This window comes from Saccopteryx bilineata, chromosome 4, assembly GCF_036850765.1.
Source record: "Saccopteryx bilineata isolate mSacBil1 chromosome 4, mSacBil1_pri_phased_curated, whole genome shotgun sequence".
NCBI lineage: Eukaryota > Metazoa > Chordata > Mammalia > Chiroptera > Emballonuridae > Saccopteryx > Saccopteryx bilineata.
In genome coordinates, this window is record NC_089493.1 from 172,584,409 (window position 1) to 172,602,510 (window position 18,102).

The 18,102-nt window shown below is 45.0% G+C and overlaps 1 protein-coding gene across 2 annotated transcripts in view; it reads right to left on the bottom strand.

Annotated features, from left to right (window-relative positions):
- Positions 1–18,102, bottom strand: part of DPYSL3 (dihydropyrimidinase like 3) — a 108,889-nt gene that overhangs the window by 32,748 nt on the left and 58,039 nt on the right. The window lies entirely within an intron of this gene.

An 18,102-nucleotide genomic window follows, 5' to 3' on the forward strand; every position in this document is an offset into this window, starting at 1 on the left:
TTTACTGGAGGCATCTGCGTGCCCGATGCTCTCAGTAGTTGAACTGGGTGTATTTGTTGGGGATCCGGTCTTTCTCATTTGCCTCTAATTCAAATTACTCTACAGTTCCTCCTCTTGCTTCTGCACCTATCATAGCTACTCAGAAACAAAGCTACTTGAAGACACTCGTTTTGTTATCTTTCCTGCTTCAGCAATCACTCAATATTTTAAGTGGGAAAACATAGACCACAGTGCTTAGCACCCAGTCTGGTATTCTTTTGACTCTCTATGGTGATTCTCAAAAATAGAACTTAGAATTAGGCATACCATGAAACAGCCTTTAAAAATCTTTACAATGACATGGTAATCATCAGGATATGTGTATGCAACATGCACACAAAGTTGTGGAATGTATAAGAAAATCACTCAATAAAAAAAAAAAGATAAGCCCTGGCCGGTTAGCTCAGTGGTAGAGCATCAGCCCAGTGTGTGGAAGTCCCAGGTTTAATTCCTGGTCAGGGCACACAGAAGAAGTGCCCATCTGCTTCTCTACCCCTCCCCCTCCCATTTCTCTCTCTCTCTCTCTTTCCCTCCCCCAGCCATGGCTCAAATGGTTCAAGCAAGTAGGCCCTGGTCACTGAGGATGGCTCCATGGCCTTGCCTCAGGTGCTGAAATAGCTTGGTTGCTGAGCAACAAAGCAGCAGCCCTAGATGGGCAGAGCAATGGCCCCGAATGGGGCTTGCTGGGTGTGTGTGGGAGTCTGTCTCTCTGCCTACCTGCCTCTGACTCTCAATAATAATAATAATAATAATAATAACAAAAATAAAAACAAAATAGCTGTAGAATTTAACTCAGAGTGAAGAAATTATGTAGGATTCATATTTGCTTCATTATACTCAGTATTTCTCACATCTTCCAAAATGTACTTCCTTATTGCTTTTATTATTAAAATTGCTTTTTCTATGGAGAAAAGCCTTTAAAAATTACAACTTAGATGAAATCTGGCTAAGTGAGCCAACTGGAAACAATGCACATAGACCCCAAGGTTATTAACAAAACAGAAACATGTATTTTATAGACAAGTCAGGAGAGAGACAACAAGTTGCTGCCAACTTTTGAGATCACAGATTTCAATAAATGAATGGAGTGTAGACTGCAGCAGGAGGGATGGATGAAGCTTTGTGAGGTTCACAGGGGAGAGAGAACTCTTAGGAGCCTGGATGAGTGGACTGAAACATGAATCAGATTTTGTTAAGATTTAACTTAAGGATGGCATCCATCCATCCATCCGTCCATCCATCCATCCATCCATCCATCCATCCATCCATCCATCCATCCATTATTCACCCCTCCCTCATTCAGCAAATAATAATTTAATATTTATTATTAAATAGGTGGAGAGTGTGCAATTATGAATGAGTCATGCCAGGTCATAGCTTTTATGGAACTTAAAGGAGAAGTCTATCAATAAAGAAAAAAGAAAGTCAATAAAACATAAAAGAGTATTAAGTGTCCCAAAATAGACAGGGGTGGAGCTTGTTTAAACAGAGCCTTCTTGGGAAGATCAGTTTAGACAGGGGTGGAGAGCCAGAATGACAGGCAGGAGGAAGAGCATGTGCAGAAGCCCTGAGGTAGGAGTGCGTTTTGTTTCTTTGAAAACCTGAAAAAGATCAGCATGAAGGGAGCTTAGGGATGAAGGAGGAGAGGAGCACCGGCCTTCAAAGAGTCCATGGGTTTATGGGGGAAGGGAGCCCTCCACACAAGCCGATTTCTGGCTTCACAAATAAAAATAAACAGGGCCAGAAAATGAGAATTCAAAAACGAGCTCCATGAGGAATAAAGCACATTACCACTTCGTTTCTCCGGCTCCCACGGTATTGCATGACCACAAGAAATTTCAGTGCTGTATTGTCAGGGGAGAGGATTTTAAAAGGATACAGATCAATGAGGCGCTTAGAAAGAACCTATCTGTACAGCAAGGACATGTGCTAATGGGGTCAAATACAAACTCCCAGCACGTGTGACCTACAAGGCCCTCATGATCTGGCCTCGGTCAGTGTGTCCGCCCTCCTTCCTTCATGCATCGCCTCATATTTTATACAGTGGCTAAACTAGAAAGTGGGTAGCTCTTGTCACATGTCAGGCTCTCGGGCCACCAAGCCTTTGCAAAGATGTTTCTTCTGCTTTCTCATATGCTCACCTGGCATCTGACAACTATCTTCTGTTTGTCTAGCCACCAGCCGAAGGATTCCTTCCCTAAGAACACATTAGCTGACCTGCCAGCAAATTCCACCTGCTGCCATTGCAATTTAGTTCAAACAATTATACTGTTCTACAATAGCTGGTTTATTGTACAATTGACTCCTGACTAGGCCAAAGACTCTCTCCGTCTAGGAACCATATGTCTTTTGATCATTTTACCTTAGTTCTGGCAGCCCATCCTTGAAAGCTGTTACATATTGGCCACGTGAATGAGTGAAGGGTGGGAAACAGGAAGTTGTGTTACAGTGGACCGCTGGAAAGGCCATCTGAGTCAGAAAGTGATGTGAAGTGTCCAAAAAATTGGACTTTTATGAAAAATGAAGAAAAGAACTTGAAGGCTATTGTAATCTACTCTTTCATCAATAATTGTGTATGTAACATGTACATGAAGCAGTCCTAGGACTGTGCTTCCGAAGCTAGGGAGACTAGCTTTCCATGCCCTGTGCAGGCCACCCAATCTGTATCGTATACGCCCCTTATGAGGCTCTTATGGGGCCATCTGCGAGCCCAGGACCAGGTCAGAGCCCAGCAGCAGAAACCACTGCCCCCAGCACAGTCCTGTGTGTCTATGAGGGCGACAGAAGCGCTTCCAGCAGGAGCTTTGTAATAATAATAATAATAATCTTGGTAACTCTAAGAGCTCCCTCTCATAACTCAGTGCTTTTCTGATGTTCTTTTATCTTTCTAGCAAAGAGCTGAAGTAAGCTGGTTTTTGGAAAGGAGCCAGTTACTGCCTGAACAGAACCCGGCTACGAAATATGACCATCCTCCTGCCTGGGGACATCAGCCCTGAGCCACTGGCCTGACCATCCCTTCCTTCAACAAATACCAAATGTCAGCCAGGGGCTAAAGGTATCTCAGCCCCAACATACACCAGGGGATTAGTAAGAGCTGATCTAAGTGGAATTAGCACCAGTCAGATGGAGTCATTGGAAACTCTTCAAATAAAAATTAAATAACTCATCTCTGGCTCAATAATCAGGAATCTAAATAGAGATAGCAAAACCTCAACTCACAGAACTCCAAGAGATGCTGTCCCTGGGGTCCTCAGCTCATTCTCCTAATGTTGCTTAAAGTCATTAATAAAGCTGCTTTATTCATTTTAACTCTTTCCACGCATGAGGGATGGGATCCACTGCAAAAAGCAGCCCAGGCAAACTGTCATCAGACACAGGAGAGTTGGAAAGCAAGCCTTGGGCTTGTCGTTGAATAATGACGGAACTATTGGCCACTCCCAAACCCCATGAAACCTAACCTCACTTCTTACAGAATGTGTTTGTCTGTGAATTCCTGGACCAGCATTCTAGCATAACACACACTGGGGTCAAAAACCAACAAGACAAACAAATCTGACATCTAAGATGAAAAGGCATCCTGGATGATGCTTGAAAGGACAGGTGGGTGTGGCGTTGTTAGCTCTTGACTTCCTGTTCCTGGTGGCTAAAGTTGTCAAGCATCTATGCGCTGATGCCCAAGGAGGTAAAACGGTCTAGTCTGGAGCCGACCCGTGTTTCTGATGTAATGAGACATATAAAGGATGATGGCATTGCGAGGGCACAGTGGGATAACCTGGAGGGTAGCTTCAGGCGAAAGGGAGCTATTCAGAGCCTGAAACGAGCAGCCGAGGACTCTGTCTGCCTTAGAGCCTGCACAGCCTCCCAGGGCTGAGTGTGCCAGGGTCCTGCAGCTCCTCGGAGTGCCAGGGTCCTGCAGCTCCTCGGAGTGCCAGGCATGCCAGCCAGTAAGTGTGGGGCCAGCTGGGTTCTCCCACGACTGGGAGAATCGGGCAGACCAATTGAACGACGTGTATGATCTTGAGATACGACTTAACCTCCCAGAGCCTCAGTCTTTTAATTAACTTGGAGTGGATAATAATAGCTAGCTCGTCACACAGGGTGGCTGCCAGGAATGAATGAGGAAAAAAAGTGTGTGTGTGTGTGTGTGTGTATACACATATATGAAATATCTAGCATACAAGTAAACACCTCTAAATATTAGTTATAGTTATTCCACTGATATTATTTACAGTACTCTAAATATTTTCTAATGTAGAAATTAAATTTAATGGGATGACATGGGTCCACAGGAACACATAGCTTTCAGATGTGCATCTCCATAGCACTACATTTTTTTTAAAGCCCCAAGAAGTATGTTGAAAAGGCATAGTTGTTTCCATTTTCCAAATGGGGAGCTATCCACAGAGAGGTGAGTGACTTTTCTCTGAGTGACAGAGTTGATTAATTTCAGTTGGAAGCAAACCCAGGTCTCACTACCCCATGACACCACACCGATTTCCACGTGAAGCCGCTGTCCCAGTTGTCCTTAAATCATATGACAAGTAGGTTCTTTCTGACAGGTCTCTCTTCTCTGTGTAAGACTGCATCTGACGGTTCCCGTGCTGAACCTGCTGACCGGGGCTCTGTGGTAGGTAAGTTCAGGAATCCAATAACTTTTCTGCCACTCCTTATAAAAGCAGGGCAGTCAACCTGCCCCTTCTGGCCTGAATGCGTCAACGTGGCTCATAAAGAGAGCGAATTTGCAATCTGGGGTGGCACGGGTCCTTGCAGTCTGATAAAGTGACAAAGTCCAGTCTTTTCTCCTTCACTATGGTATAATAATGAGTAAGACAAACCAGTATAAAAAATGAGGAGTTTGAGAGAAAGAGGGAGAGAGAGGAAAGAGAGAGAGAGAGAGAGAGAGAGAGAACAAAGGAGGCAGAAAAGGAGGGAGAGAGGAGGGAGCGAAGGCAGGAAGAAATAAATTCCATTGTAACAAGGGATGCTGTTAAGAATGGCAGGGATCCTAATGAGAATAGAGAGTGCAAGAACAGAATCTTGAATTCAAGTCTGTTAGAGATGTCGGTGCTCGTTTTTGTTTTCCTCATCTAGTCTTCAACTGGGACTTAAATGATCCCCTCCATCTATCTGAAGTAATGAGAATACACCTCCCAGGGAACCCAGAGCTCTTGTGGCTCCCCCTGCCAGCAAATACCTGGGCTCAGATCACAGAACACTGACTCCGACCCTCAGCAGGGACTCAGAGCCTTTTAAACTCCAGAGGAAGGCACTGGTGGTCATGTACAAGCAATCCCCTTCTGGGTAATTAGATCAGACTTCTAAAAACACTTCTACTCTTAAGAACACATCAGGATGAGCAGACTACATGAAGTCTTGTTTTTCTTCCCCAAAGCAGCCTCCTTTAAAGAAGAGAGCGAAAGGCTTTCTAAGCTAGTCCAGTTGACTACAAATTGTATTCAGAACAAGGTACTCAATGGGCTTTCAGTGACCAGTGCTGTCATCTGGGCTCTGCTGTTAAGTACGCACTTTGGATGAGACTCACAGGCATGAGTTAAATTCTAACATTAATACTCCCTGTGTTTGGGCAAATCACTTCACCTCTCGTGGCTTCGGTGACATCATCTGTGAAATAGGGACAACGGTATCTCTGTCTTAGGGTGCTGGTTAGGATTATGGGGGATACTATATGTAAAGGGCTGAACTCTGCTTTGGCGCTCTATAAATGCTTTATCCATGTGAACTATTATCATCATTATTATGCCTTATCATTATAACTGGCCACTGTAAACTCCCCTCTTACAAATGCTCAAGAAGAACTAAACTGACATTTTGTCAGTCAAAATCTACAGACCTGGCCCTAAAGGCGATTCTAGAGATGCCAGTCCCCAGCCAAGCCTCCACAACTGTTCTCAGCTCCTGCCATCAAGGGCCAAGGTCAGCCAAGACTTCTCCTTTTAACCCCCCTGCTCCCACAGGGCAAGTTCCCACGGCCCCTCCGGGTCATTCTTCCTCTGGAAATAAGCCTCCACCAAGAGATAACAATCTACTAACTCTCTTTGGGCAGAAATGGAGAGTGGGTGGAAAGGTCTTAAACCTGTACCCAAACCCACACTGCCTGCCCAAGGCATGGATGTGTTTCTAGAACCCGCAAGGACAAACAGGCCATGGAGACACAGAGAAAGAGAAAGGTCCAAAGAGCAATATGGTTTCCAGGTTCTGAGTCTTCACTGGAACTGGACACAGTCTGGGAGGGTTGGTTATTCCAAACCAGAACTGCTCCAGATGAATCTCAGAAACATTCCTCCTTTCTCTCGTCATCCAAACATACTACGATCATCACGGTGTGCTGGATAGAGATTAACCTGGGGCACCTTTAAGACACAACCCACTAAGTAGAATTCCTACTGAGGGAGAAGAAATGCGTCCACTTTATCAGGTTTGGTTTGGCTCTGCAGGGACAGATTGCAGCCTCGGAAAAGCATCAAGCAGAGGAAGCAGTAGCCAAGGGCAATGTTAACCAGAACAGGGAGGGGGCACCGTCTTTTCAACCAGAACATCAAAGTCAGCTTCCTGCCCTCTCCCATCCCAGAACTTCACGTTCACTGTTCTCAAGATGCAATTATCAAAGGGCTAGCCGAGTGATGTGGCCTGCCCTCGGTCAGAGTGCAGTGGGGAGATGAACTGCAAGGGCCCTTAATCCCAGCCCCCTGATAACAGCCTCTCCATCTTCAACAGGGTCTCAGACACAGATAAGCACAAGTGGATGACCAGGCCAGGAACGAGGGTGGGGAAGGAAGGGAAGACTCTGCCCCACACAAGAGGGTCTACAGAGACATTCCATTCTCAAGCAGGAAGGTCAGCTGGGCTTGCAGAGCCCAGACCTCAGCCGCTTGTATTCTACTTGCATGATATATGACATATTTTGGTACAAACTGTACTGTTATTGACTTAGTATCATACTTAAATAAAATGTCTTTTAAAAGGAAACACTCCCTACCCTCTCATAAATTCTAAGCCAGTATCACTTACCAAAAATAGACATTAAACCTAGGAATAAAAACACTGCTCAGTTTTGGCTACATTCTGCTGCCCAGGACGAGAGGGCTCTAAAGGATGACCTCAGCTCTGCTGCCTTCGCTACAATGGAAGGTTACTGAGTGTCAGGGAGGTGTTCAAGACAGACCAGCACTGCACTGAGACTTCTTCCTTAAGCTACTCAGTAGGTTTGTAAAAGAATTAGCAAGGGGACAAAATTCCCCACATGTGTCAAATGTAAATAATATAATGTCTTCTTCCAGAATCACCTTAAATGATCTAATGGAACAGCAGAAATATCATCCCTGCTCTGGAAATAAACGGACATGAGTCGACATGGTTGGGTTGACGTGGGCCTGTCAGAAGCAACAGCAGGGCCCCAAGTAGAGTCACAGGGACCGTCCAGGTCCCAGGCCACACAGCAGAGAAAGGAGAATGTGGAGATCACGAGGGATCATTGGGTCAGAAGGTTGGAGGATGAGGGAAAGGCAGGGTGGGAAGGTCGAGCGTGGGAACCAACATGCCTTATCAGAAAACAGGATGTACCAGATGAGAGTGAAAGAAGAAACGTGGCATGTTCTTAGCTGGGCTTTTGGGAGGGAAAATGGAAAGAACGCTGCCTGGGATGTAAACCAGTCCCAAGAGCAGTCTGCGCAGCCACTCAGAACTTAGGCGGCAACCCAAGGAACAAATAAGCCCACCTGCTTATTTGTGTGATTTTCGGCAAGTGACTTGTCTGTTTCTGGGCCTCAGTCTCCTCTGCTGAGTGAAGGTGTAGCTCTCTAAAAAGGTCCGCTTATGTATCCATAAGGGACAGATCATTATGCCAACCTGAGGGGTTACTGTGAGATTAAATGTCCTGCTGCAGGGTTGGACACTTAGAAAAGGCTCCGTAAGCGCTAAGCATCGTAAATATTACTACTGCTACTAATACTACTACACTACCATTTCTATCTTATTACTCCTTTTTATATAGATGTACAATTAAAGGCAAATCCAAATTGCAGTGCAAATAGAAGTAAGCTATTACTATTATAAATAAACTACCCGAGAAACGTTTGGCTCAGGACCCAAGGGCAAAGCAGAACCCAAACAAAGAAAACGTCAGTGTTTTCTACAATTAAACCATGCCCAGCTTTGGTCTGGACATATATGAGAGTTCTGTGTTTTGTTACTTTTTTTGTTTCGTTTTGCACTGCTCCTATTTAGGCTTCCAATCCACGTGTGATTGCTGAAAGCTCTCAGGCTCCCGCTTTGTTTCAATGGGACCCCATGTCCATAAGTCCCAGAGCCTGTACAACAGCCAGAGGCCTGTGTCGTCAGGCAGGAGGGCCTGAATTCCCAACCCAGGCCTTGATTCCAGGAAAAACCAGGTTTAATCCTTCGTTCCCGCAACATGCACTTGTGACGACTGGTTGTGAAGTTGTCTGTTAGGTTGATGGAGAAGCAAAGATAGAACAGCAGGAAAAGTAAGCCAGAAACACAAATAATAATGTGAAATAAAAAGAGAAAGGGTAAAACTGCAGACAGTAAAATGATCAGTGGTTTGGGGAGGTGGGTAGAGAGGTGACAGGGATGCCGAGGGAACCAGACGGAGCACCGAGGATTTTCAGGGCAGCGAAAGGATTCCTTGAGGGACCTAAGCGGTGGCTACATGACAGTAGAGACTTGTCAAAACCCACAGAGCTGTACAACAAAAACAGTGACCCTTAATATAAAAACCATAGACTGCGGTTAATATCGTATCGATATTGGTTCATCAGCTGTAGCAAATGTGCCGCACCAGTGCAATATGTTAATAGCAAGGGACACTCTGGGGTGGGGAGAATGAGGAAGAGTTTATGGGAGCTCCCAGTACTTTCTACTCGTTGTTTCTGTAAACCTAAAACTGCTCTACAAAGCAAAGTCGATAGAGAGAGTGAGAGATTCTGTGTCAGATAGATATCAAAGAGGGCATAGGTCTTGAGAAAATGGCTGATCAGGACATACTGATATGGCCAAAGGCAATTCTAATCAGAGTAGGGGAACAAGAATTCCTAGCTAGCACTTACTGAAACTCTTAGAAGCCTTATGTACATTTTGTTCAATTAATCCTCAATTAAAAGCTATAAATTCTATGTTGTTATTACCCTCCATTGAATTGATGAAGAGATGGAGGTCATGGTCCAACATCACAGAACTAGTCATTGGGAGAACCAGTTGTACTAATACAAGAAATACATGTCATAAAGGAATGGTGGAGCTGTACAGGGTCTCTCGTGCTCAGCATCCTGCCATGGGGGTGGTGGTGATGCAAGAGATAGCTGGCTAGGGAGTCCGACCTTCACTCTGAATCCTGGGGAGCTTGGGAAGGGTTCTGAGAAAATGAGTGAAATACAATCTCAGAGGAAAACGAAAAATTAAGCTGACAGAATGGCCATGCTGGTGATAGGAAAGGATCTAGTCAGAAAGTAACAGCAACTGGAAGAAAAAAGAAATAACCTTTATCACCTAGGTTGCCAGAACACAAGGAGTGCTCAAACTGGATTACTAAGGAGAATCTGGCAAAGGGATTATTTAACCAAGTGTGGACAAGAGCAACAGCAAGGAGTCATTACCATCCCCAGGCCTGAAGGAGGTGAGGCAGGGCCTGGCTGTGGGCCGTGAGGAAGGCAGCTGTGGGGAGAGATCTGTGTGACAGAAGCTGTGACTTTCCATGGAGGCCTGTGGCCACCTCACAGTGACCCAGCAGGAAGGAGTCAGAGAAGATACCCTGACTTGATTGTTCCCCCTTTGTCCAATCTGTCAGTGGTACGACCTGAGCTGAATCCCACCAGGTACCTAAGGGGCAAAGGACCTCCTGATGCCGACCAGGCAGGTCCGGGGCATGCAGCAGGGCAGAGACAGATGCAGCGGATATCTGGAGAGGCCGGCAGGAAACACCCTGCCCAGACCTGAATCTCCAGCCAAGGGACATGATCTCATAAACTGCAGAACAGCCACGCTATGGATTATTATGCAGCTATTTTGTAAACAGGCTAAATAGGCATCTTGAGCTGAAGCTTTACAATAAGTGCAAAATACTTTTCTGTTCTTGCAAAAAGCAAACAACAACAAAAAAGTACTCTAAATATGTTTATTATGTTTTTGTGTGAGCAAGAGAAAGGCCTGAAGGGATGTTCACCTAACGATGAACACGGAGAGGAACGGAGGAAGGGGAGCAGAGGGAGAGGCACAGGGAGCTCAGTTTGCTTCCCTCTCTTTCTCCTCTAGTTATTTTTCATTTCATTTCATTTCACAACGCAGATGACATTTTATTAATTTTCAAAGAGGTTTAATAAAGAAAATTCTAAAAAAAATAAGGTGGTTGCTATGGTCCAGTGGGGTGGCAAGAACGTGGATCAGAAAATGCACGTTGTACTGCAGAGAAGGCTGGACTCAACTTAGCACCTGGAAGGGAACAGAAGGTGACGTGTCAGCTTCGACTGAAGTTTCCCAGCAGGACAGCAGAAAGGACCCAGCGGTAAAAATGGAGAACAGAAAGGAAAGTAACCAAGTTGATACACAGGACTGTGAGTAATGATTTAGACGCGCCGGTCCACCAAACAGCCGTGCGGCAGATAGTTAGGGACGGGGGCGTGTGATTAAGGAGAATGGTCAGGTGTTCATGGAGGGATGTGAGTTAATGTCGCACTGCAAATGGCTACACCAGCTGAAAGGCAACAAAGGGCAGTAGAGAGGCCCCTGGGATGGGAGTCAAGAGCCCTGCATTCTGGTCCTAACTCTGTGACCCCAAGCAAGGCACTCGGCCTTTCTGGGCTGGTCGCCAATCCATGGTGCCCACTTCCTCTTTTAGAAGTGTTTCTCCCCTTTGATCACTCCTGACTGGCAGCTGGCTCTGACCGGGCCTTTAGAATGACAGGGAAGTCTAGCGAATCCCCCCCCCTCAATTGCTTCTCAGAAACAAGAAACTCTTTCACTAAATCTGACAGCCAGCCAAAATGCGATTCCCAGAGGAGGCATGAGGGCTCCGGGCTTGGAATGTGTGAGCGGCACCTTCAAATGACAGGCAATTACTCCCCATCTATTTGTGGTGGCCACGAGGATTCTTCTCCAAGTCTGACCTTATACTTTTCAAATTGGCGGGGGCTGCCTGGAGATTGCAGTTATAAGCACACAAACCCCTGGTTTATGCAACTTCCTAAAACTGTCCCGTGGCGGATGCATTTAAGAGAACAGCTGCAATGTTGCAACTCACACCACGCTGCCGTGGAAAGAGCCTCTGGAGAGACAGAGTGGGAGGAAGGGACTGTCTCAAAGCCCAGAGATGTTCCCCAGTTTGCTCTGCTTTAGAGTCCAGACAGCAGAGACTGGGTCTTTATGGGAGTCTGGACCAGTCTGTCCAGGACTCATCACTTGCTTTGCAGCAAAAGAACCAATGTCTAGATATATACCAGGACCGCCTGATGAAATGGTGAAAGAGAGGGGACTTTGGAGCCACGGTCCTGGCTGGAAAATGACAGAAACGTTTCTCTGCCCCGAACAACTGAGGGAGTATTAAGCCTAGATTCTGATGCATAGTAGGTGCTCAATAAATACACATTTCTCTACAAGTTGGACCCAAATGCTCTTTTGTTCCGGCCAGCGGTGCTGGAAGAATGGACAGGTGTCATGATCTTCACACTGCCAGGAAGCCCAGGAGCCACTGATGACACCAGATGCGGCATGAGAAATAGTACAGAGAAAGCCCACTTGGGCACAGCCCCCAAGGGTTGTCGCGATCTTCACACTGCCAGGAAACCCAGGAGCCACTGACGACAGATGTGGCATGAGAAACAGTACAGAGAAAGCCCACTTGGACACAGCCTCCAGGGGTTGTCGCGATCTTCACACTGCCAGGAAGCCCAGGAGCCACTGACACCAGATGTGGCATGAGAAACAGTGCAGAGAAAGCCCATTTGGGCACAGCCTCCAGGGGTTGTCGCGATCTTCACACTGCCAGGAAGCCCAGGAGCCACTGACGACAGATGTGGCATGAGAAACAGTACAGAGAAAGCCCATTAAGGTGGTCGCGATCTTCACACTGCCAGGAAGCCCAGGAGCCACTGATGACCCCAGATGTGGCATGAGAAATAGTATGGAGAAAGCCCATTTGGGCACAGCCCACAAGGTCAGTCCTTGTGGAGGTGCTTCCCATGCAAAGGGAACAAGTCAGGGTTAAAGCCAAACAGCCACACTCTGCCATCAGAAAGTGTGTCAGAGTCCAGCTGACTGAGAATAGGAAGAAGAAGAAAAAATCGTAGCCATCGAGAAAAATGATGAAGTTGTGGTTGTTGGACTTGGTCACCAAGGTCACGCCTTTGGTGACAATCCTAGAGTTCACTTTACAGTCAAAGTAGCCAATGTCTCTCTTTTGGCCACAAAGACAGAAGGGAAGAGCAAGATCATAAATTCTAATGGCAAAAACACAGCAATAATTTCCATATGTCAAAACCCCCCCAAAAAGTTGGACCCAAATCTAGTCAGGTCACTGTCTCTCACCTGGATGCCTACCCACTCTGTCCCCAAAAAGTAACTTGACTTTTCATTTCTTTTTCATTTGTATATATATGCTTTAACTGCCTTCCTGCAAGAAGAGCCCAGTCACTTCTGAAGATAGAGTATGGAGAGCAGAAGAAATGGAGATTACTTTCTTCTGGCTCTTTCTTGACACAAGAAGCAGGCAATGATGATGACTGATTCTTTTGGTTACAGCCGTCTATCTGCCGAGAAGCTTGCATACCCACAGCTTCGCTTTCATTTGCTAGCTAGGTGGTTAAAAAAGCAGTGGCCATTTTTGACTCTTGGGCCCCAAACTTCTCCCAGCTATATTGACAGAGAAAACTGCAGATGCTCTGAGATCAAAGACTTCAAGATTCAAGAGGTCAGGCCGACTTCGAAGGAAATGAACCCTTAAAATAAATACAAATCAGGCTCCACTTAAAAATGATCAGAGCTCAGCCCTGACCTGTGGTGGCACAGTGAATTAAGTGTCAATCTGGAACGCTGAGGTCACCGGTTTGGGACCCTGGGCCTCTGGGCTTGCCCGGTCAAGGTACATATGGGAATAAATGCTTCCTCCTCCTCCTCCTTCTTCTACTCTCTCTCCCTCCCTCTCTTTCTTTCTCTCTCTCTTTCTCTCTGTTTCTCTTCTCTAAAATGAATAAATAAATAAAAATAATTTTTAAAAACTGACATAAAAATGATCAGAGCTCAAAAATGAGACCAGTGGGCAGTTAATCCCATAATGAAATGTTTTCTCCCCTTCAACAAAGATCATAGGCCGTACACAACAGGCACCTCCTGGAATGTATTCAAGACTGCTTTTATTTGCAAATATCATACTGCTGTTACAGGAAGAGATTTCATACACCCAAAGGCCTGCAGCCTTCATCCCCTACTTGCAAAGCCATGAAGTTGCACTCTTTCCAATAGTCACTATTGAACATTGTATGATTCCAACACCAGCAGAATAATCGTCTTTTGCAACAGTTCCAAAATGTGTGTTCTTTTTGTTTCTATGCTCAGAACTGTTTCCAAAAGTGCTGTGACTACTGACGTTTACAGATGCTACTGTCCCATGTGTATCCAAGCAAGATGGGACACATCTTAAAGTGTGTCTACGACAGCAAACAAGTAACAACCCTTGCCAGTCTCTTCAAGTCATCCGAGACACAGCAGTTTTCATCGCTGTTTTATCACTTCTGTCCCCATTATCTATCCCAAGTCTTTTCATCTTTCATTCATCATTCCATTCATCCAAGGTTAGACTGAGCTAGGCTTTGGTGATACAGGGAACAATGCAGACATGGTCAGCATCACCAGGGAGCAGACAGTCTCATAGCCCTCTGATAACACCGTTTCCTTATCGCTGTTCTCCCCAAACCACTGCGCTCAAAGAAACATTAGTTGACAATAGAATAGCAGTGCGCCTTTTCATTCATTTATTTATTTAGCCCTTCATTCCTTTTACGATTGTAAATGCCCCCTCTTCATAGGACTAGGGACACAACAGTGAGCCACATAGATTCCCTGCTGTTGGGCTGTGTGGTTGAAAGGGCAAAGAATGAATAACCTATGAAATGAGTGTAGTTTCAACAGTCATAGTGAACTTCAGAAAGAGGGTAAGGGGATGGGGGAGGCTGGGAAGAGAGTCTGGGTCTGTTTCTGATGAGGTTTTCAAAGGTATGTCTGAGAAGCTGAGCACTGAACAGAGCCCTGAATGATCTGGTGGAGCAAGTCAAGTAACAAACTGCTCCTAGAAAAGATGGCTCCTGCCCAGAGGGAGCAGCCAGAGCGGAAGCTCTGAGCTGGAGACGGACACGGCAGGTCCTGGGGACAATGAGAGGGGAGGATGGCTGATGCTATGTCACTGAGGGGCAGGGGCAGGATTGGGGTCTGAAGAGATAGACAGGGCCAGGCTGCATGGAACCTTGACAGCCATACTAAATGCAATAGATGTTTTAGCAGAATGATGCATGGAGTTAGGGGGGACGATTCAATTAGGGGATTCTTATAGTCAGATGGCAGAGGCTTGAGCTAAGGTGATGGTGGAGATGATGAAAAATAGTGAGAAGGGGTTGAAGTAATATTCTGTCCTAAAGGTAGAGGCCACAAAGTTGCACAGCTAGTCTAAGGCTGACTTAACTAGGACTTAACCCCAGTATAGGCTGAAGACAAAGTCTTCTTACTAATAAAGTCCAAGTAGATTTAAAACCTATACTTTTAAGCATTGATAGACCACACATTCTTTTTTTTTTTTCTTTTCGTATTTTTCTGAAGCTGGAAATGGGGAGGCAGTCAGACAGACTCCCACATGTGCCCGACCGAGATCCACCCGGCATGCCCACCAGGGGGCGATGCTCTGCCCATCTGGGGCATCGCTCTGTTGCGATCAGAGCCATTCTAGTGCCTGAGGCAGAGGCCACAGAGCCATCCACAGCGCTCGGGCAAACTTTGCTCCAGTGGAGCTTTGGCTGTGGGAGGGGAAAAGAGAGACAGAGAGGAAGGAGAGGGGAGGGGTGGAGAAGCAGATGGGCACTTCTCCTGTGTGCCCTGGCCGGGGATCGAACCCGGGACTTCTGCACGCCAGGCCGATGCTCTACCACTGAGCCAACCGGCCAGGGCCCACACATTCTTAAAAACAGGGAAGACACAGCTATAAGAGGGCCATCTACACTCAATATTTAAAGCAGCTCATATTTCTTTTATCATAACAACTGGGTTTACCAGCAGCTCCAGTTAATTTGAGTTTTGTTTGTTTTTTGTTGGTTTGTTTGTTTTTGGTTGATTGCATATTTCCCAGGTCTTATTCTTTAAACTATTTCTAAAACAAGTCACAGTAAAATTCTGGCATTTCCACATCTGCTCACATTACAGATGTGTGGATCTGGTTTCCTGCTTTAGCAAATGTGACCCAGTGTGGGTAATAGATTTCCCTTGGAAGAGTTAGATATCTTCAGGGCCTGGGGTCTATCACCACAAACATTAGTCCTTCATTATGTATAGCTGTCTATTTCAACATGCAAAGGTATAAGCCATTGGTGAACCTCAAATACCTTGATTATCTTTTTAAATTTCCCTAATCTCTGTTTTCATTCTAAAATCAGGGACCCAAATCTTTCTGTCCAATCAATTAAGCAGATTACAGGTCACTGAGATTGTGGAGTACATTTTCTCTTCTTATTAACTTTAAAAAACTTGGTAACAATGTTTACTAAACAGCTTGGATTAACTTCCTCATTGGGAAGTAGCACAATATACTACTACTGAGGGTTTTAAAGGCTTACAATGGACTGAATCTGGAGTTAGCTGAACCAGTGAGTGAATATGCAACTTTCTGAACCTCAGTTTCTGCTTCTGTAAAGTGGGTTGAATAACTATGATCTTGGCGTTTTATAAGGATGGAAGAAGATGCCACATATAAAATCATGACTCAAACTCAGTTAGCCTGGACTCTGGCATGGCATAATTTCTTATAAATATATACTATTAGCTAGATTCCCCTTCTCTGTTCATTGAGAACATTCCCCGTTGGAAGTTGTGAGTTTTTAAATGTCTTAATTTGCCCCGTATCAGTTTGCTGGGGCTGCCATAACAATGTCTCAGAAGCTGGGTGCCTTAAACACCGAAATTCATTTTCTCAGAATTCCAGAGACTAGAAGACCAAGATCAACGTGCAGCAGGCTTGGTTTCTCCGAGGCCTCTTCCCTCGGTTTATACATGGCCTTCTTCACCTTCCTGTGCCTTCATGAGGTCTTGCTGTGTGTGTGTGTCTGTGTCCTAATTTCTTCTCATAAGGACTCCAGTCCTACTGGACCGGGGCCCACCCTAATGACCTCATTTAACTTAATGATCTCTTTAAAGACCCTTATCTCCAAATATAGTCACATTCTGATACTCGGGATTAGGACTTCCACACATGAATTTTAAGGGGGCAAATTCAGCCCACAAGAGCTCCTCACATTCCACCCCTCAAACAAAAGTATATTAAAAAAAAAAAAGAAAAGAAAAGAAAGAGAAATGAGTCCTAAACCTCACTTTCAAAAATAAAAAATAAAATAAAAGCTATTTTGCTATGTGACCTTTGGCAAATTGTTTTCCCTCTTTGGCCCATACTTTTCTTAATCATTAAAATGAGAGGGTTTAGAATAACGGATGCCTTATTTCTCTTTCTGCCCTTAACCAAGCAAAGCTAAGCTTTTCTCATCATGTCTCACAGCCTGAAGCATCTGAGCTAGGGCATGCGGTGAGGCAACTGCAGAACAAAACAAAAACATACCTCCTCTGTGGAATAAACCCGGGATGGAGTCTGTAGAAGCAGGGGGTTATAGTCAATGTTTTTCAAACCTTCTAAGTTGTTCAGAGCGCTTACTCTAAGGCCATCATTTAAATTCGTTTAGTTAGATAAATCAGAAACCCCACTCTCAGTTTATCACTATCCCCTAAACAAAGTAATCCCATTAAGATTCAGGGCACAGATTGGCTTGGAGGGAAAGAGTGTATGATTTCAAACAAAGGTCTCCTTGAAAGAATTAAGGGGTGGGGGGGGGGAGTTTTAAAAACAAACACACTTTTACACCAGAAAATGTCAAATTAAAACCAGCTTCCCACCTTATATAGGTTAAGCCATTAAGGAGAGGGAAGAGGTGGGAAAGGACAGGGTATGTTTCCTTTCCAGCTGTGCAGCTCCAGGTCCTAAGACACCTTGTACCTCCACAAATGTCAACACCCTCAGCAGGACAGGGAGGCAAGCAGGGGTGGTGGTGAGAAAACAAGCACGCTCATTGGAGAGGGAAAACGGATTTCCTTGGAAAATGGCACAAAGGCGGAAGCAGCTGGAGCAATCACAAGAATATAAGACTAAGATCAAAGACAGCAGGAGCCAAGTCTCTAGTCTGATACCTGTGAGCTGAGCAACTTGGGGCAAGTTATTCAACCTCTCATTCTGGGGCAGCTTTTTCATTTAACTACAGCTAAAAAATGGCAACTGAAAATGAATCCATCATTTCGTTTTTGTTGTTCATTCCAAGGTCTTGGAAACCACTGAAAGATATCTAAACAAAATGGAATTAATTCTAACCAGGTCCCCACACACAAGGATAATATGTCGGTATTTAAAATGATGTTATAGAAGACTATTTAAAACATGGGAAGATGTCGTGACATATTGTGGAACAAGAAGCAGGACATAAAATGACATGAATGAGACCTGCTGACACTTTAATGAATGGCATGCATAGTCGTAAGAAACAAATCCTAAATGGGGATATTCATAATCGTCATTCTCTCCCTTTCTGTCTGTCTGTCCCTATCTGACCCTCTCTCTGTTTCTGTCACAAAATAATAATAATAATAATAAGAAGAAGAAGAAGAAGAAGAAGAAGAAGAAGAAGAACCCGTCATTGGTATATTCACTAAGTCAATTTAAAATAGCCTCCAATGCTAAGAGTGGTGGGCACATCCCTGGCAATCTGACTGGGTAAGTACAACAGGTTGGAGCTGCTCAAA